Genomic DNA, 20,101 nt, shown 5'->3' with positions numbered 1-20,101 from the left:
AAAACAGTGCTCAACATCACTAACCATCAGGGAAATGCAAATAAAAGCCACAATGAGATACCACTGCACACCCGTTAGGATAACAATTATATTTTAAAACAACACGTGTTAGTGGAGAAACTGGAATCCTGGAGCGCTGCTGGTGGGACTGTGAAATGGTACAGCCACTGCAGCAATTTTTCCCAAAAAAATTAAACGTAGAATTTTTTTATATGATGCCACAATTCCACTTCTCGGTATACACATACCTAAAAGAACTGAAAGCAAGATTTCCAAGAGGTATTTGTATTTGTACACCTGTGTTCATAGCAGCACTATTTACAAAGGCCAGGAAACAACCCCAATGTCCAGTGATGAATGAATGGGTAAACAAAATAGGGTTATGTCCATACAAGTGAATATCATCCAATGTCAAAAAGGAAAAAAATTCGGACACATGCTACGAGATGCATGAAACCTGAAAACCTTATGCTGATTGAAATAAGCCAGACATGAGAGGACAAATACTGTACGAGTCCACTTATATGATAACTGGAATAGTCAGATTCATAGAGACATAAGTAGAATCGTGGTTACCAAAAGCCGGAAGAAGAAAGGAATGGTAAGTTAATGACTCATGGGGACAGTTTCAGCTTGGAATAACAGCAAAGTTCTAGAGATGTGCAGTGGTGACGGTTGCACAAGATGTGACTGTACTTAATGCCACTGAATTGTACACTTAAAAATGTTAACCACATGCGATGTATACTGTATCAGAAAGGTAAAACTTACAGCATTACATGGCAAAACCAAAAAAGAGTTAACTAAGAATTGGCAGCATGTCCTAGAAAAAACTCAAGTATCTATGTTCACTCTAAATATGAATAATTTGAGAAAAGAATGCCAAAGACGGGAAACCCAGTGAACGTGCTCACTTCTGCACAGCTTCTGTAGAGGGTGGAGTACGTTCACCACCCAGAGGTGCTGGCTCAGAGGAAGCTGGGGTGACAAGGGGCAGAACTAAGGAACTTTAAAATCAGTGCCAAAACTAAGTCGTTTTCAGAGTGGCAAAGGTAATAAAGCTCCTGGCTACTATGAGTCTTTTTCTCAATCCAAATGACAGAATATCCAATTAATTAAAAAGTAAAGCCGAAAACAAATAGCTCGATGGAACAGCATGGATTACAAAATTAAACCCCACGATTATAGTTACCTAAGTCATGACAAAGGTCCTAAATGGTGCTAAAGCGACTGGACATCCAGGTGGGGGGAAAAAAAAAGACTCCTACCTCAAAACATACACAAAAAATAAATTCCAGATGAACTGCAGATCTAAATGGGTGGAGAGGATCAATAAAGCATTTAAAGAAAACACAGAGAATACCTTCATAATTTTGGAATAGGCAAAGATTTCTTAAACAAGACACAGAAAGAACTGACCAGAAAACAATTTCTGTTAAAGTGAACTATATGAAAATTAAGAATTTCTCATCAGAAGATATATCACTGAGTGTTAAAGCATCCACAAAATGGAAAAAAAATTGCAATACCTATATTCGACCAAACTATCCTATTCGGAAAACATAAAGTTGCAAATCAATATTTAAGAGATTAAAGGACTAATTTAAAAATGGGGACAAGACTTGAAGATGCTTCTTCACAAGAGTGGCAAATGACCGTAAGTATATGAAAAGGTACTCAAATTCATGAATCGTCAGGGAAGTGCGAACACAGTTTTTGTGCAATAAATACGAGACGCTTACTGCAATGGCTTACATTAGAAGAACGTGCTGAGCGTCGGTAAAGAGCAGCCAGCGGGCCCGGCGCGGAGCTGCCGGAGGGCACCGCGGCCGCGCACCCGGGAACCGGCAGGCAGGGGTCCCTCTCCGAGGCACAGCCCCGACCAGAGGCGCACACGGCCGGGCACCAGAAAACACGACGCGCTGCAGCCCAGGCCGGGGACTGCCGGAGCGCCCGTCGCGAGGGCGGAGAGCGGCTACAGCCACACGGCCACTCGCTCAGAGCGCTCTCTACCGCAAGCTACGACTGCGGCGGTCCCCCGGCTGCAGGGTCCAGAAGGGCCCGAAGGAGGCAACGCCACGGCAGAGCTTTCCCAGCCGCGGCCCTCGGGGCGGACGGGCGAGCGCGGGGCTGACGGGCGGGCCGGCCGCTGGGCGAGGGGACGCGAACACGTACAACGGGCCCCGGGCCGGTACGAGACACAGAGCCGAGCACACTCCGCGCCGCGCGGCGGAAGGCAACCACAGCGGACGTCCCGGCGGCGCCGCAGCGACGGAACAGGGAGCCCCCGCGCCGCCGCCCGCGCCGCCGGGCTCCCCACGCAAACCCGCAGGGCTGAGCCAACGGCGCTCGGCAGTCCGCACAGCCCGCGCCGCGGCCGGGCCGGGCCCGCCCCCGGGTCCCGACGCGCGCTCCGAGAAGGGCGCCGAGGGGACCACGCAGGTGCTCCCCGCCGGGAGGTCCGCCCGCCCGACGGCACGGCGCTGCGCCCCCCGGAGCTCCGGCGCGGGGGGCCCGTGGAGGAGGCGGGGGCTCAGGGGCAGGGGGCACCCCGCACCGAGGGCGCGGGGCGCCGGGCGCGGCGGGGGCGCGGGGGCTCAGTGGCAGGAGGCACCCCGCACCGAGGGCGGGGGGCGCCGGGCGCGGCGGGGGGAGGGGCGGGAGGGGCGGGGGGCCCGGGCCGACTCACCGTGGTCTCCCGCACTTGGCTCTGGAAGTGCTGTTCCCGCGCCGACACCAAGTCCTGCCCCTCCATCCTCCCTCATGCCTGCCGCCGCGCCGCCCGCATCCGCGCGCTCCGCCGCACCATCGCCCGCCGGTCCGGGACGGGAGCGGACTGACAGCGGGCCGCCGTCCGCAGGGTCGGCTACCGCGACCCCCGCCGCCGCCGCCTCGGCCCCCTCGACCGCCTCAGCCGCCTCAGCCGCCTCAGCTGCCGCCCCAGCCGCCGCCTCAGGCGAAGCCGCTCTAGCTGCGGAGGGCGGGCGCGGGGCGGGGCTGGGGCGGGACCTGACGTCAGAGGAAGGCGCTTTGGCGTCAGAGAAGCGCGCCGTGACGTCTGCGAACGGGAGCCGCCGAGGGGCGTGGCCTACTGGGGAGAGGAGGCGGGGCCACGCCCCCAGGAAGTGGAGGCCGGAGCCAGGCTGTCAGGACCAGTACCCGGCCCGGTGGGGACGGGGCGCGGGTCGGTTTGCTGGAACGGGTTCTTCCCTCTGTCGCAGTGGCAGGTGGGCGGCCGGCCACAGTCTCGGTGCAGTTGTTCCCGGCAGAAGGGAATCATCGTGGCCCGGCGCCCGGCCCCGCCGGCAGAGCACTGCGCAGGGTCAAGCCGGTCTCCCACGAAAACCTGGGCTCGGCCAAAGCAGGTCAAAGGCCAGGAAGGACTGGCTTCGGACACGTTTTGGGCGGACCCCTGGAACCCTGGCTTCTGTGGCTCTGCTAACGGGTTTGCCCGCTCGGGAAGCGTAGATAGCCCTGAATGTGAGGCCCTTGCCAACTCGGTAGAGTCGCCTCCCTGCCCCCCGGGGTGTTTTACGACCCCCCGGAGACCCTCAGCAGACGTTGATATTAGGGACCTCCAGACCTACCGAACACAGTCGTTCATCCCCATGGTACGTTCAGTATCTTTTTTGGATTTTTTGGATTCTTGCCATGAAAAAAGTTTGAAGGAATATTTATCATTTCACTTTTGGATTTATTTGACTATAAAGAAGTCATTTAAATTGCTATTGGCTGTGTGATTTTGGGGGCCATCTCTAATCGAAAATTCTAAGGAAGTAAAAATACCTAGAAATTGCCTTCAAATTATTTTAATGATATATGTGCATTTAGATTTTTCAGTATCTTTTGCAATTTTGAATTAAAAATGTTTTCATGACTCAAAAAAAAATGTTTTTAAGGTCTCCAAAAATCGTGTCAACCCCATATACTGTGCTTATGATGCAGTAGGCTGTAAACTGTTGGTAGTGGGAGGACTCAGAACATGAGGTTTGTTCTGAGGGAGTGCCCCTGCAGCCATAGGCTGATTAGAAACCAGGAATGCTTCCAACTGCTTAAATGCAGTGTTCACTATTATTTTGAAAATGTCTCAGAATCCAAAAGAACCAGGGAAAGACAAATTATCTGAGTCTGTTTTTCGAGACACCCGGATTCTGAGAGCTGGGTTAAATACTTGTCCAAAATGCTCTGCATGACTTCTGGGTTAATCTCTCCAGATCAGAGGGTAAGCAGATCAGATTTTAAGATGTAAGGTATTTAGGCGCATTCCACAAAGTGGGTGCATGTATTTCTGCTCTTTCTAACCCAACCTCCAAGCATGTAGAACTTTATGTTTTCTTCATCCCTTAGCCCAGGGTAGGAGGCTTCAAAAATGGCCAGAACCTCACCCCTCCCTATACGCCTCCTGTTTGCCTTGCCGTGTTGCCCCTCCTTCCATCAAGAAGTGGTGTTGGGGTGCCTGGGTGGCTCAGTCATTGAGCATCTGCGTTCGGCTCAGGTCATGATCCCAGGGTCCTGAGATAGAGCCCTGCATCAGCAGAAAGCCTGCTTCTCCCTCTTCCATTCCCCCCGCTTGTGTTCCCTCTCTAGCTGTCTCTCTCTGTCCAATAAATAAAATCTTTTTAAAAGGAAGGGAGGGAGGAAGGAAGGAAGGAAGGAAAGAAAGAAAGAAAAAAGAAAGAAAGAAAGGGAAGGAAATGGAAGGGAAGAAGGGAAGGGAGAGGAGAAATGGTGTTTATTTTCCACCCCCTTGAATCTGGGCCTGAACAGGTGACTTGCTTTGGCCAGAAGGACAGCAGAAGCTATGAAGCTACTTTGAAAAGTGCTTGTGCATCAGGGCTGGTCCCTTCTTACCACCCCTGGGCATCCTCCAACCACTACTGTGCAAATAAGCCCCAACCAAGCTAGAGATAGGGATCCCAGTTTTCTCTGGCACCTATCTAACACACTCTTTTTTGCATCCCTCTAAAACATAAATCTTCCCGAAACAGTTTTTCTCCCCTGCTAAATGTACTGCAATGCAGTTATTCTCACTAACTGTAGAATTAAATTAAACTCCTTAACTTGGCATTCAGGAGCTGGACTTTGGGGCCCCACCCCACCCTTCCAGACATCCCCCCACTTCATTCCCTGAAGAGCTCTTGGCTACAGCCTGGGTTTCCTCCCCTCTCCAATCCCCAATTCCAAGGGCCAGCCCCTTTACTTACTCCATATCCTCTTTCCTACTATTCAGAGTCAGTGCTTCCCTTCAGCGTTCCCACCAAGACCTTCCTTCTCCAAAAAGGGAACCCTCTTACACTGCTGGTGGGAATGCAAGCTGGTATAGCCACTCTGGAAAACTGTATGGAGTTTCCTCAAAAACTGAAAATAGATCTACCCTACGACCCAGCAATTGCACTACTAGGTATTTACCCAAAGGATACAAACGTTCTTTCATCTCCAATCTCCTGTTAAGTTCGTCCAATAAGTTTACTTCAGATATTGTATTTTTTTAACGCTAGAATTTCCATTTGGTTCTTTTCCTTAAATATATATTTTTTTCTGTACTGTGGTTTCCCATTGCTTTAGGAGAAGATTTTCCTTTAATTCTTTGAGATGTTGAAATTGCTTTGAAAATCTCATCTCTTAATTCTGATATCTGCTCATCTCAGAATTCGTCTTTATTGATGGAATTCTTTCCTGAATATGGATCTTGTGTTCTTATGTCTTCATACGTCTAGAAGTTTGTTTGGATGGTGTCTTCAGCATTTCTAATGATACATTATAGACACTCTGGATTGCCTTATGGTCTTCTAAAGGGTACTGTTTTTTGAATTTGGTTTTGTTCTACTTGGTAGTTCACTGGGCTGAAGTCGAACTCTGAGCTCTAGCTTCCCTGCAATTGGGGGTCTTTGTTCACTTCTTTCAGCTGGACTGCTGGAAAGCCGCCCCGCATGTGGGTCATGTGGGGTCGGGGTGAGAGGATGCCAGAGTTAGGGCCCCTCCGAGGCACTCTCCCACCTCAGGTCTCCACGTCCCCCGTCGCTCCTCAGCCGCTGTGGTTACCCCCATCTTTGGCCTCTGAGTCTTCATGCCTTCAAGTCTGTGATTTTTCTAAGTGCGGAAGCCACGCTAAAACATTTATTCTGAGGCAAACCCAAAATATAACAAATAACAAAAAATGAAAATGAGAACTATAAAAATGGTCAACTCTCTGTTTTGGGGGACCTTCAAGACCACCCCCAGTTTTAATGATTACCTGGGAGAATCCCCCAGGACTCAGCACATAGTCCTCCTCATGACCATGATTGATTTTAGCAACGGGACCCAGGGCACAGACAGCTGAGTGAAAGGCCCTGGGGTGAATCTGGAGGAAGCATGGTGCACGGTTCCGGAGCGCCTCCCAGTGGACCCTCACAGGACGCGCTGCACACCCCCAGCAGCTCGTTACGAGAACACAAGTGAGATGGTGCCTACCAAGGAAACACAGGAGAGACTCATGGAGGCATTCCTCTGTCTGGCACTTGTCAAGGTGCCAGACTCCCAGAAGGAAGCCTATGTTCGGTATAAACCACGCTGCTTGAATAAATCATTCAGGCACAGGGAGTCTTTCTTATCTGGGAATGGTGGGAATGCTCCTGAAATCCACATCTCTAGACCTTACCCAAGGGCCAGCCTTGCTTGTAAGCAGGCCTTTCTCAAGTCTGCGTTCCTTTTTCTGCACAGCCTACTGCCTCAGCCAAGGTGTCTTCACAGGAGAAGTGCTAGCAGTATTGTTCTGGGACCTCACGCAGCCGGGTGAGACCAGTCTGCATGCCTGCTGCCAGGTCTGCCTCGTATAGGCCCTGGCCAGAGCCCGTTAAAACAGTACCGTTCACCTTTTACCACCATGTGCAAGTGAGAAATCCCAGCTGCCAGACGTGCTGTAGGCCTGGCAGCCCCTTTGAATCTCAGATGCCAATCACTGGCAGCAGGAGGGTTTCCTGCTGGACTGGAGAGCCTGCCGACAGTTGTGAGAAGCAAAAGTGCCCTCTTTCCTCTGCTCCTCCCCAGTGTTGTGCCACCAGGGGTCTTCATGTTGTCTTCCCAGACTTTCAGCTGAAAGGGTTTTATGCAAGAAGCACAAAACATTTGGGGAGCCTGGGTGGCTCATTTTGTTGACTGTCTGACTCTTGGTTTTGGCTCACGTCATGAGATTGAGGGATCGAGGGACCTCAGGGTCATGAGATTGAGCTCCGTGCTTGGCGGTGAGTCCACTTGAGATTCTTTCTCTGCCTCTCCCCCCACCCCCGCTCGCTCTTTCTCCTGCTCTCTCTCAAATAAATCTTAAAAAACAAAAAGAAGAAGAAGCACAAAGCATTTTTTACATGAAATTATTTTTTTCTTTAGAGAAAGAGAGATAGTGTGGGGGGGGTGGAGGCAGAGGGGCAGAGGGAGAAGGAGAGAGAATCTTAAGCAGGCTCATGACCCTGAGATCATGACCTGAGCCAAAATCAAGAGTCAGACTCTTAAGAGACTGAGCCACCCAGGTTCCCCATACAGGAAAATACTTTCATACAACTTAATCCTGAAGACACATCATGTTTAGGAATTGGTCAAGAGGAAATCTGAATCTTCAGACCATTTCAAAAGGGCTTTACATACCCCACCACCGCTTTTGTCCCCATCATTTATCTGGGGAATGGCCCACAGACATCATGTACTTTCTGGGGCAGCGGCACTTACTAATCAAACTACCTTACTCTCAGGTGCATACAGGGGGAGGTGAGGGAAGTGGGTTCAGGCTCGTGGTCCACTGTTGCAAACTGCAGCTGATCTGGAATGCCAAGCACAAGTTAACAGCAGCCAGACACTCCCGAGACAGATGGGGCTGTGGAGGGTCACCAGCATGGGATGGACCTCCCTCTTGCAGCTTTGGGCAGGGGTCACAAGTTGGTGCCCCTAGCATCTTGATTTCAGATGGCCCATCAGAGCATGGGCCCTTGATCGTGGGCAGCTCAGGGAAACCAGATGGCCCAGCTAGCATCCGGCTTGTTTTAATGGTTAATTTCCCTTCAGGGCTTGTGAATTCTTACACCTGTTGCAGGTCCCAGCTCTGATTGCGAGCCTGTTCCTCGATTCAGCTTGGCGCTGATCGTGCCATGCTTGAAACGGCCCTGGCAGACCACGTAGGGTCCAGCTTAGAGTCAAGTGCAGGCATTTGGGGTCTGTTGAGTCCAGGGTTCCAGATGATGGGACTTCCAGGCCATGCTGGGAGAGCTGTGCTAAGACGCAGCATCAGCCCTGCTCCAAGGAGGGCTTGAGGGGACGGTGGAGATGGGGGAGGGGGGTGCCTCGTTCTCAGGACACATTGGGAAGCCCACCCTGTTCAGACACCAGCTCGGCCCTCCATCCACAGCTTTTACCTTGCTGTGCAGTGAGCTTGAGTCTGACGAGTTCTTGTGTGAGTGGCTCGTTTTCTCTTTTTCCATTAGTTTTTTCAGTAGTCGCTAGATTGTTGTATCAAACCTACATTTGTATTACAGAATTTACCTTAAACTTAGAAGTCTCTTTTCATTTTCCAGTTGAGTACCTTCAGGTATCTTGAAGCCCTCCTTGGAGCAGGGCTGATGCTGCGTCTTAGCACAGCTCTCACAGCATGGCCTGGAAGTCCCATCATCTGGAACCCTGGACTCAACAGACCCCAAATGCCTTCAGGTATCTTCAGGTGTACGTGATGCCCGTTGTTAACGCGTAGATTATTAACGAAACGGAAAAGGAATCCTAGTCTTCCTTCAGAGGGCAGCAGGGAGACTGGAAATGCGGGCAGCGAATGGGCCAGGGCACTGTGGCTTCAGGGTCCTGAGGGCGGGCAGGCAGCAGCCGTGGCGAGGAGCATGGGGACACAGCGGGCTGGGGTTCTTTCCCTCCTAGCTGATGTGGGTCTTGTTTAAATTTCAGGCCTGTAATAAGGACAGATTTCTGAAACTTCCGTATAGCATTGTACTTGTCCAGCTTTCTGATAGCCAATTAAGAATAGATATATATATTTTAAAACAACTGAAATCCCAAGAACTCAAAGACTTCTGATAGTTTACTCTGAAAGGCTCCAGTATCATCTCCATTGGTGGATGTAACTCACCCACTAAGAATATTACTTGTGTCCACATGAATCAGTTTGAAAAATACAGGAGCATATTTAGATTATAACAAATTCAGTAGGTCACTCTACATCCACATGATCATTTGCATCCTCCCTCTGTGAACTCAGGTATGCTTCCTACCTGTGTGCTTTGGAGTTTTGTCTCCTAATGTCAGTTACACGCCGGTCACGTTAGGATGTGTGGGATCACCACACAGAAGAAATGGGAAGTCACTCGCCCTTGGGCTGTCTAGTAGGCAGTACAGTCAGAATCCTGTGTGGGTGTTGGTGGTTAAAGTCCATACAGGCAAGGAACTTTTTGGTACTATAAATTCTTTGTGATCTCCTGGTAAACATAATCATGCACCATTAAAAAAGTAAAATTTGTTATCAATACATTTTCACCTATTATAACATTATTTTAATAAAATTATATAGAGTTTTAAAAACTAAAATTTATAAATCAACAGATGTACTTTTATAAATTGCCTTAAAATAAGGTGCTTCAGTGTCATGTCCAGAGACTTACTGTTTAAGCATTTACCTGTTGCCTGTGAGTCGGGTAATCTAAACGACTTTTTTCTACTTCAGAGCTAGTTCTGGGAAAGTTGCTGTGATGTGTGAATAGTTAAAGCCTTCCCATACAATTTTATAAATATAGATCGTGGGGATGTGCTTCAGGCACATGGGAGAAATGCAGTATGTTCATAGCTTCAAGGAAGTCACCTGTTTATGGCAAATGCAGTAGCTGTTAGAAAAACATGCAAGTAAATTTAGGAATTTGCTAAATTGTTTTATAGAACTTATGCAGAATTGTGAGGATTATTTAAATCCCACTAAATTCTTGGGTACCCATGTAACTCCTGAGTACTCATACACAGTATGACAGAACTCCACGAAGTATATTTCCACCTTTAAACTTGGAATCTGGGACAGCCCCAGGCAACATGGAGCTTTTGAGCAACTCCCAAGTGCTCGACATACACCTATCATTAAGTAGTAGTCTTTTAGAACCAAGAGAAATTGCCACACCTCTGTTGAGCTTAAAAATTATTTCCCTTAGTTATCCTCCATCCTAACCTAGTGTTGGCACACAAAGTATAGGAAAACCGACCATCACTTTTGGTACATAACATATGAAAAATATTAGTTGGTGAATGAAAAATTTCCAAGTAATTTTGTCTAATTATAATGTAATGAATTCAGATATTCTGTATTCCAGGACCTTTTTTCAGTCAGTGCTTATGTGTATGCCCAGAAGCCACAACTGGATATTCATAGTTTTGAAGGCACATTTACCAGGGTAAGTTAAATCTTGTGTTAAATACAAATATATTCATTGTGTATATAAGTTAAAAACAGCAAACCTTAAATTTGAATAAATGAGAACAGAAGCTTTGAACTGAAAAGGGAAAGCCTAGAGAATGTTTCAAGTTCTTAAATTTTCCCACATCCAGTCTCTGTGGGATATACTCAGTCCAGTGTTTTTGTTTAGCATATTTACTCTGGAGAAAGTCCTTCTCCCTGAAAATATTACGAGCCAGTAAGATGAAGTACTTTCACTAGTTCAGTGTGAGTTTGGATAGGATTTAATAGACTGTGATACCCACATTGTTTCCTGGTTTGTATTGACTGGATGGCTGTGCATCTGCTCATGTACACGTGTGTGCTTCATTGGATTCTTTGCACGATCATGGTGTTTTGCTATAGCTTGAAGTCCCTTCTCCCCAGTGACTCCCCAATCAGATTTGGAGGACTCAGTAACTTTTGATTTTAACAGCTGATATTATAAATGCTTCATAATACTTAAGGGGTTTGTGGGGGCACCTGGATGGCTCAGTCGTTAAGCGTCTGCCTTCGGCTCAGGTCACGGTCCCAGGGTCCTGGGATCGAGCCCCACATCGGGCTCCCCGCTCAGCAGGAGGCCTGCTTCTCCCTCTCCCACTCCCCCTGCTTATGTTCCCTCTCTCGCTGTGTCTCTCTCTGTCAAATAAATAAATAAAATCTTTTAAAAATATATATATAATCCTTAAGGGGTTTTAGTATATGTCTATAGTTTACTTTTAATTGCTGCAGATTTCTGTTGGTATAGTCTGCTTCGTTTCCCTCTTGTTCACGTACCAGGATTAGTGAGCAGTTGTCATCATTTGAGAAAGCACTTGCTAATGCCAGATAATGAGGAAATTATGGGGATGTAAAAATGAGGATGCCTGTGGAGGAGATAGTCATTGGCCATTGCTTTGTAACTTTATTTTTACGAGTGCTTCGGTAACAGTATGTTCAAGGTGTTCATGGAAACAGATGAGGGAGACGAGGCAGTGCATAATGAGGTCTGGAGAGAATACCGAGATCTTTATGTGTTTTTGTAAAAATATTTATGAAGAAAGCATCTTCTAATTAAAGACAATTTAGCATTATTTGAGAAAAAGCCTTTCCAAAGGGCTTCCTTAGTACGATAAGAGTTATTAACTTAGGGGGCGCCTGGGTGGCTCAGTCAATTGAGTGTCTGCTTTTGGCTCAGGCCATGATCCCAGGGTCCTGGGATTGAGCCTCACATCAGGCTCCCTGCTCAGCTTCTCCTTCTGCCTCTGCCACTCCCCCTGCTTGTGCGCTCTCAAATCTTTCTTCTGTCAAAAAAATGGATAAAATTAAAAAAAAAGTTATTAACTTAGCCACTATTAATATTTTGGAATAATATTTGCTTACTTCCTTTCTGTTTCACAGATTTATATTGCTTATCACTTGGTAAGAGTTGGAAATGTCTGCTAGACAATGTGTGGAATCCCCCTGAAATCAGTGCGAGGGAGCGAGAGTTTGGCTGAACACAACCAGGCTGCAAAGCGCAGTTCACACAGTGTGTGACTGAGCATGGGACAGTGCGTGACCTGTGTGCATGGCCGAGCGTGTGAGACTGTATGTGAGTGAGCGTGCAGATGTGGGGGAAGGGTAGCCAGGCTCCTTCCTGAAGGTCTTGTCAGAAGAAGGAAGAAGCCATTTAAGGATTTTCAGCTTAGAAGAGAGATTGTAATATTGGTGTATGTAAAAGAGTCCTCTAGACTTCCGGTTTCCTTGGGATGAAGGCAGTCACCTGAATTTGCTCCCGTCCCACTGTGTCCCCAAACCGTACGGGTCAGGTGCAGGGAGCTCGGGCTGCCTGTAGCTCGTGCACGCAGCACACAGGGGAGAAAGAAAACACTGTGAGCTCCAGTTTCTGTAGTGAGGAAAAGTACCCCACATGGCACAGTCACCTCCAGAGCCAGGAGAGGGCACAAGGATTTTCTCTCAGGATTTGGATCTGATGGCAGCTTTGTAGTTCTCTGTAGAGTTTTTTTTTTAAATTTTTTATTGTTATGTTAATCACCATACATTACATCATTAGTTTTTGATGTAGTGTTCCATGATTCATTGTTTGTGCATAACACCCAGTGCTCCACGCAGAACGTGCCCTCTTTAGTACCCACCACCAGGCTAACCCATCCCCGCACCCCCCTCCCCTCTAGAACCCTCAGTTTGTTTTTCAGAGTCCATCGTCTCTCATGGTTTGTCTCCCCCTCCAACTTACTCCCCTTCATTCTTCCCCTCCTGCTATCTTCTTCTTTTTTTTTTCTTAACATATATTGCATTATTTATTTCAGAAGTACAGATCTGTGATTCAACAGTCTTGCACAATTCACAGCGCTCACCGTAGCACATACCCTCCCCAATTATCACCCAGCCACCCCATCCCTCCCACCCCCCACCACTCCAGCAACCCTCAGTTTGTTTCCTGAGATTAAGAATTCCTCATGTCAGTGAGATCATATGATACATGTCTTTCTCTGATTAACTTATAAGTTTCTTTTCTTTTTTTTTTTTGAAGATTTTATTTATTTATTTGAGAGAGAGAGAATGAGAGATAGAGAGCACAAGAGGGAAGAGGGTCCGAGGGAGAAGCAGACTCCCTGCTGAGCAGGGAGCCCGACGCGGGACTTGATCCCAGGCCTCCAGGATCATGACCTGAGCCGAAGGCAGTCGCTTAACCAACTGAGCCACCCAGGCACCCTCTCTGATTGCCTTAGTTCACTCAGCATAACACCCTCCAGTTCCATCCACGTCATTGCAAATGGCAAGATCTCATTCCTTTTGATGGCTGCATAATATTCCATTGTGTATATATACCACATCTTCTTTATCCATTCATCTGTCGATGGACGTCTTGGCTCTTTCCACAGTTTGGCTATTGTGGACATTGCTGCTATAAACATTGGGGTGCACGTACCCCTTCGGATCCCTACATTTGTATCTTTGTGGTAAATACCCAGTAGTTCTCTGTAGAGTTTTGTACACCTTTTGTTTGATTTATTTTTAGGTAGTTAGATTTTGTTGATGCTGTTTCATTTGTTACCTTCTTAAAATTTCATTTTCTATTTATTGCCATATAAAAATATAGTTGCAGTGAAGCCTTTTATTCCCAAATTGGTTTCCCATTAAAAATATTAAATGCATACTTTGCATTTTAATTACAGATCCCAGTCAGATGTTGAGCACTGTCATCTCAAGAATTTACCCTGTCTTGGGGCGCCTGGGGGGCTCAGTCAGTCAAGCGACCGCCTCTTGATTTTGGCTCAGGTCATGATCTCAGGTTGTCCCGTTTAACACTCTCTCTCTCTGCCCCACCCCTCTAAGAAAAATTATTTACCCTGTTTGGCCAGCTGATAGTTTTTTAAATGAGAAACTTGGTGACTTGTAGCACAAGACTTCACTGCTGTTGGTCAGGTGCTGAGGCCGCCTCAGGGCCCTGGGGAAGCTATTTCCTGTCTGTGTGAGGGAGGCAGATGGTGGGTCCCTGATGTGTAGGTGCAGAGGCTCACAGAAACACTGGAAAAGAAAGCACAGTGACTTGTCAGTTTGGGCTGCTGATGTGCAAGACCATAGTGCAGGATGACCCTGAACACGTCGGCCCCGCCCTTTTTATTCCAACTCCATACACTCCCATGTGTGTTCGGAGTGATGGGGTGTCGCTTTGAAGATGCTTGCCAAAGTCCAGATCTTACTCTTCACTCATGGAATCGGCCAGGCCAGAGCCAGCTCCGTAGTAGTTGTGGGCGCAGCCTGCCCCTGACCGTCCTGACCGGTCCTGAGTCACTCTTCTGCCCCTACCCCACTCACGAGCTCCGTGTGGACAGGCTGTGAAATTCACTTCTGTCTTCTTCCTCCGCTGTTGAGATGGTGATCTGTGTGACCAGTGGCTGAGGGGCCAGGAGCCGACATGACCTCCTGTTGGAGAAAGCTGTTCCAATGATTGGATTTCAAAAGGGGGAAAGATCTGCAGCCTCCAAGTCAGCTATTCTGTAACAGTGTTTTTGCTTGGATTTGAAAGAAATGAGACCAAATGAGAAGTAGATGCTTCATCATGACATGAGAACAAGAATGATGGTGGTTGGCTGCCGTGAGCGGTTCTCCTGTTCCAGCTGTGGGCCAGACTGCAGAGGTTCCAGGGCCGCACCCCAGGCCGGCAGCCTGAGTCGTTCATGCAGAGGGCTCACCGTGGAGAGGGTGCCTTTCAGCCAGAGACCCCAGCGGGCCCAGATGTATCTCGCCTTGAAAGAGCTTCCAAGGGCCACACTGGGCGGTGCGTGGGGCCAGCTGCCTGGCGGTGCTGAGTTGGCCTGGCTGAGAGGCGAGGCTCTGCCCGCGTGCCCGCCAGTACTCCGTGTGTCTCTCCTGCCCACAGTCTGTCACTAGTTGTGCATCTAGAGAGGAAACAAAGATGGCGAATTTGCACACAGGCCAGATGACATCGTGGCACTTCACGCAGACGTTGTGCACGCAGCCCTGTGCACGTGGACCATTCTCGTGGAGTGGGGCCCCAGGATGAAGCGTGAGCCCCTGAGCTCTGGGAAGACACGTGAGCTAAAGCCTGCCTGAGGCCTGTTGTCGTTGTGACAGGCAGGTGGGAAGATGGGCTGTGCCGCCGTGGATTATAGGTACTTAACAATAGTCTGGGAAGAATTAATTCATTTAAATTCTAGTCATTATGGTGCCATTTCCTACCATCATGTCATACTTATTTTGAAAGGAAATTGAAGAAAAATTAGCTTACCTGCGGTGGATCATTGTTTAAGGGAAATCTGATGACCAACACTCACTTCAGGCAATTCACAGCAGCTTCTTCTATAGTTTAAAATGCTCTTCATGTAAGTTATAGGATTATCCTTTGGGAGGAATATGTGTCTCACCTTGCTGTTTTCTTGAGAGCATTGTTTTGTAAGGACAGTTAATCATCAGTCAAGTATCAAGGCTCTGAGAGATGCTGAAGGACACAGAGGAGTGTAGAGTGCATCTCTGGGAGTCCTTCAGGACTGCATTTCCACGTGCCCCCACCCTGGCTCTTTGAGGACACCTTCCTGCCCGACCCAGAACCTCAGGGCTCCACACACACCGCCCCGTCCCTGCTTGGAACTCAGTAGAACCCACTTAGAGTGTGGGAAGGAAGGCTTGAGGTAGAACAGGCAGGTACCGTGGGGTTATTTGTCCTTTGATGACTTTGCTGGATAAAAGACTTGCCTTTGTTGACTGTTTACTTTCTTGGTCGTTGGTTTTGGTCAGTCGTTTGATTTAGTCTGTTCTGCTTTCCCCAAAGTAGTTGGTGCCATGTCAGCAAGTTTTACCACATTTAGATAAAAACAGTGGAGAAAAACATTTTGATAAGCAAAATTTGACCAGTCTTTATTTTATAGACCTTGTGGAAGTATGTGTAGTTAAAGGGAAGTGCTACCAGAGATCTGATTATGGGGATGAGTAGTCCCAGGGAGCATCCACAGCTGGGCTGTGTCTGGCCCAGGAGGCCAGACTGGAGGAGGAGACCGAAGCTCCCGGGAGGTCAGCCACAAGTGCTGACCTCTGATGGAGTTAGGAAGATCCACCAACGGGAATCACGCAGCAGCACTTGGGGAAGGCCGTTGGGTGGGAAATGGCTAAGGTCATAAGAGGTCTGAAAATAATCAGACCAGAAATGAAAACTCTTTTATGTTAATTATTAGTGTGGAATTACTCTTGTCAAAGTAAATCAGTTACTTATGCATTTATGTTTTGTTTGCCTGGAGCACTTTTGCCTGCGTCTTTTTTCATGTAGAATGTAGCCTGATGGACTCCAGTATTGAACTAGCTCACGGTGGGTCCATCCCCCAGTCAAAATGCACAGCCTCTCGGAAATCATACTGCCCCTTGTCTCCTCACATCTGGCCTGGGTGTTCTGTCATATTTTTCAGCACCAAGGCTTGATAGACGACGATCTCTGAGATTCTGAGACTCTTCTCAGATCGCCAAGGAGCCGCAACCCCGTACCCTCTTTGTGATCCATGGTGTGTGTTCTCCAGGAGCAGCCGAGGTGCCGAGGAGCTTTCAGTGCAGATCCACTCGGCCATGGCTGTTCCCGGCTTCAGCCATAAACAGCCCTCATCCAGAGTGAGAACCTGTTGAGTGAACCTGATTTCTTACGTAGGATACCAAAAGCACAAACAATAAAAGAAAAACTAATGTAGCTCCCCATTCATATCTCTCAGGTCACCTCCTCACCTGGTGTCCACCCAGCACCAGGCCTCCTGGTACTTATCAAATCTTTAAAAATATCGGTGGAATGAATAAATAAACAGATGAAGGGATGTAGGGAATCTGAGAATGGGGACTGTTTGCCAGGTTTCTCAAAAGCCCTGAACTCTATGTTCAGGTCTGCATGGGGTCAGTCATGGGCTAGATGTTGCTGGAAGCACAGTGTATGGAGACCAACGACAGAGCCCCTGCTCCCCAAGAGTCCCAGAGCAGGTAGAGCACTGGTCCCCGTAGCCTGAGGTCAACCTAGACAGCAGAGTACGCTGGGAAATGGGGTCCGGGAGAAAACGATCAAGAAAGAATTCTTGAGATGTGTTTAGCTCAAAAAGGGTAGTTTTATTAAAGCACGGGGGTAGGACCCGAGGGTAGAAAGAGCTGCACTGGGGTCATGAGGAGACACTGATCCTATACTTTCAAGTTAGGGGGTGTAATGGATACTGCTAAGTCTCCAAGGAATTTGGAAGCAAGGTTTCCAGGACCCCGAGGGGCTAGCTGCGGTTAGGAAAACGTCACTTACTCCCGCCCAGTAAAACCTCAGTCGTGAGACTCTCCAGAGGTATATCAACGGTCATATGCTTGGGGGATGATGGCTAACACATATTGTGGGGGCGCAGAGATAAAGGAAGTTTCCAAGGGGATTTTTACAGGATCCTGGAGGTCAGGCTAATGTCAAACTAAGGCTGTCTTCTGCCTCCAGCAAGTGTGAACATTGGGGCAGTTAAACTCCCAGGGGAAGGTCACGATGCCTGTCTCAAGGACGTGTCGATGGGCTGTGAACTGTAAGGAAGTTTGATTTTTCTTTTCTCTATTTCTTTTGCCTTTGTGTTCCACAGCAAGTACCAGAGGCCTGAGGGACAGCCCGTGGGGGGACACGTGCGTTGTTGCCTTGACAGGAGCGCCGGATCCGCAGGTGTCTACATGGGTCACAACTTACTAAGCTGCACGCTTCGTGTGTGGTTTATTGTATCAATGCTGTGAAAGAATCTTTCAAGGAAAAAAGGAACAAACTATGATAAAGGAGGCTGAGAGCAGAACCAGGAAGGACGGGCTGCTGCTGAAGAGACCTGGATCCCAGGCTCCGGTCTGGCCCTTCCTGCCTTATGATCCGGGAGGGCGACCCTGATCTCCCTAAGCCAGTTTTGCACCAGTGAAACGAGAAGCACACTCACCACCCGGCTTTCCTGAAGGTCAGTGACAGGAGCAGAGCCCGGGCTGACAGTAAGCAGGGACGACTCGGGAGTGATTTGGGGGACAGCGAGCCTGAGCACACATCCCACAACAGCTCTTTCCAGAGACTCCAGGCCGCGGCCTCCTCCCCCAACCTCGGTGACGCCTCTGTTCTACCTTAACCCCCCAAACACTTGCCTGCCCTAGGACGCAGGTGCACGCAGTCTGGAAGTTAGCGCACCGCGAGCCCCGGGGCCCCTGCGCCTGGGCCACAGGAGGGCTGTCCCCACCTGAGCCCGCGTTCTCCCGTGTTCTGCGCCCAGGGTTGAGTCCTGGGGGCGGCCCCCACTGCGCCCGCTCGCCGGCTCCCCACCCCAGCCCAGGCCGCACAGCCCTTCGCCCAGCCCCGAGCACCCCAGTGCAGAGAGAGCCCGAAGCGGGTGCACAGGGGGCGTTGGCAGGACCGGGGAACTCCGCGGGACCAGGACCGCAGACCCCAGGGGCGCCCGCGGCTTCCCGGTCTCCCGGCTCCCAGCACACCGGTCCCAGGAAGCTCCGGACCTCCCGTTGCACCCTGCGGATGGGGGCGCCCCCTGCAGGCCCTCGGGCGCGCTGCTCGTCGTCCCTGCCGCGGCCCCTCCTGCCAGGGGACCCGGGGACCTCCCGTCAGCGGCCTGACTCTGGGGCAGTTCAGCCATGGCCCCGGGTCCCGCGGAGACCTCCTCCCGTACCCTTGGCGCTGCCTGCACCCCAGCCCCTCCGCGACCTTGCGACCTTGCGACCTTGCGCCCCGGCTTCCCGGGGTCGGACTGGGACGGCTCCGGGGGACCCGACTCCCCAACGCCCGACTGAGCGAGGGGAGCGAGAACCAGGGTCCGGAGAGGAAATCTCTGGGGGCCTGAGGACCCCGCCGGGTGGAGAGATGGGGTTTCCGGGACCTGCCCGTGAGCACCAGCCTGGGTCCCCAGTCCTGCTCCCCAAGCCGGGTCCCCTGCTCGGCCAGCCCAACGTCCGGACGGAACCCGGGCCCGGACAGAGCCACGGCCCCGCCCGGAGCAGCAGGAGGCCCTGGCAGCCTGGCCACCCCGCCCAAGGTGGAGCACCTCATTCACCGCCTTGGCCCCGGGGCCCCTTCGCCCCCTGCTGGAAGCTGGCTGAGCGCTCCTTGGTGCCACCAGGGCTGTGCCCTAGGATGGCTGGGCCGCCACACTGTGTCCCCGCCAGGGGGGCTGGAAGGGACATTCTGAGGGCCGGCGGGATGCCCGCGATAGCCCCCTCCTCTCCAGCTAGTACATGGCCGGCCACGTTGCAGAGGTTTCTTTCTAGTCAGCAGGGCACCTGCCATAGGTGCTAGGGTGCTCCTCCTTCCACGGGTGAGGAAGCTGAGACTCAGGGAGGGAAGCACCCCTGAGGGTGGACTCACCTGCCCTCCTGCCTCGCTCAGTCCTGGAATTCCTATTCCTTACTCCCCCCCCCCCCCACCACTCAGTTCACCCAGGTTCTTTCCGCTTAGAATGTCACCTCCCCTCCACTCCATCAGGGAGCAGTGTCCCCCAGAAGCCCAGTATCCTCGGCTCGATGCTCCTCTTGCTCACTCTTAGGGTCCTCCATCAGCCCCTCACCCCTTCCCGTCTCCAGGCAGATGATGACATTTCCCCTGGCTTTGGCCCCGCTGACCTCAGGGTGGCACATCACTAAAGCGCTCAGATTCTGTAGAGACACCTGCACACAGCCTCAGCTGATCTGCGCTGTGTCCTCAACCCCACCCCACCTTCCCAGGCTCCGAGGTTAGAAGGGGAAATACAAATGCAGCCCTCCAGCGCTGGCTCACGAGGGAAGCTGGGACACCAACATGACTCAGACACAGTGGGACAGGGTCGCTGGTCATCTGGAGGGTGTGGTGGCAAGCAGAAGCTGAGGACACTGTGCTCCAAGACGGATGGCCGCCTTGCACACACCAGCCCAGGCTCGAGAAGACTGCTGAAGAGCTCGCTCAGCGTGGACACCTCAGAGGGAATTAAAGGACATTCCGCACCCGTGTCTCCGACGAGGATTTAAGAAGAGTCCACTACAATGAGGGCTCCTAGACGAGACGCTAAAATATCTGGACGACACCCAAGAGTGATCCCAGACCTGGAAACAAAGACCGCAAAGTCTCATTGCATGAGGAATAAACAATGGAGTTTTCATCAGAATTGTGCTGAGCTGAACAGCGGTGCCCAGTGGCAGCCGGAGGTGGCCACAGGA

The 20,101-nt window shown here is 50.3% G+C and overlaps 1 long non-coding RNA gene across 1 annotated transcript; it reads left to right on the top strand.

The window, feature by feature from the left end:
- Positions 1–3,522: 3,522 nt before the first annotated feature.
- Positions 3,523–17,765, top strand: LOC148161547 (uncharacterized). The gene is made up of 4 exons (XR_015767528.1): positions 3,523–3,611; positions 8,541–8,673; positions 10,320–10,400; positions 17,521–17,765. It is a non-coding gene; the product is annotated as an uncharacterized LOC148161547 (long non-coding RNA).
- The last annotated feature ends 2,336 nt before the right edge of the window (positions 17,766–20,101 follow it).

Source organism: Eumetopias jubatus, unplaced genomic scaffold (genome assembly GCF_037043125.1).
Source record: "Eumetopias jubatus isolate StellerSeaLion01/CBP00866 unplaced genomic scaffold, mEumJub1_p1.0 scaffold_164, whole genome shotgun sequence".
In the NCBI taxonomy this organism is placed as follows: domain Eukaryota; kingdom Metazoa; phylum Chordata; class Mammalia; order Carnivora; family Otariidae; genus Eumetopias; species Eumetopias jubatus.
The sequence above is the reverse complement of the archived record's forward strand: the minus strand, read 5'-3'. Positions and strand labels throughout refer to the sequence as shown.